This window comes from Echinops telfairi, unplaced genomic scaffold (assembly GCF_000313985.2).
Source record: "Echinops telfairi isolate 266 unplaced genomic scaffold, ASM31398v2 ScPeMD7_7469;HRSCAF=8507_0, whole genome shotgun sequence".
NCBI classification, from domain to species: domain Eukaryota; kingdom Metazoa; phylum Chordata; class Mammalia; order Afrosoricida; family Tenrecidae; genus Echinops; species Echinops telfairi.
The window spans coordinates 50,339,578-50,340,064 of record NW_022111372.1 but is presented as its reverse complement, the minus strand read 5'-3'; positions in this window follow the sequence as shown (position 1 = coordinate 50,340,064).

The following is a 487-nucleotide window of genomic DNA, read 5'->3' as shown; positions in this document are numbered from 1 at the left end:
AAACAAGACAGAGCAAAACCAAGCAACAATGTACAACAAAACAGCAACAACATCAATCCACTGACGAAGAACAAATTAAAATATACAGGGCCCTCCTTTCTATGAGAAAGCCACACCCATAAGGTGTCCCCATTAGGCTGTCACCTGATTGACAGGTTGGATAACACCCCAACACTTTTATGTATCTTCAAGTTAACATAAAATTATCTATCACAGACTACTATCTTATCAACTTGACACCTTTACACAACTTTTTTTAAAGTTCATTTTATTGGGGCTCTAACAGTTTTTATAACAATGCACACATCGATTGTATTTAAGCATATTTGTACATATGTTGCCATCATCATTTTCTAAACATTTGCTTTCTATGTGAGCCTTTGGTATCAGCTCCTCTTTTTTCTCTCCTTCCCTGACTCTCCCAACCTCGTGAACCCTTGATAAATCATAAATTATTATTGTTTTCATATCTTACACCAACCGCTGT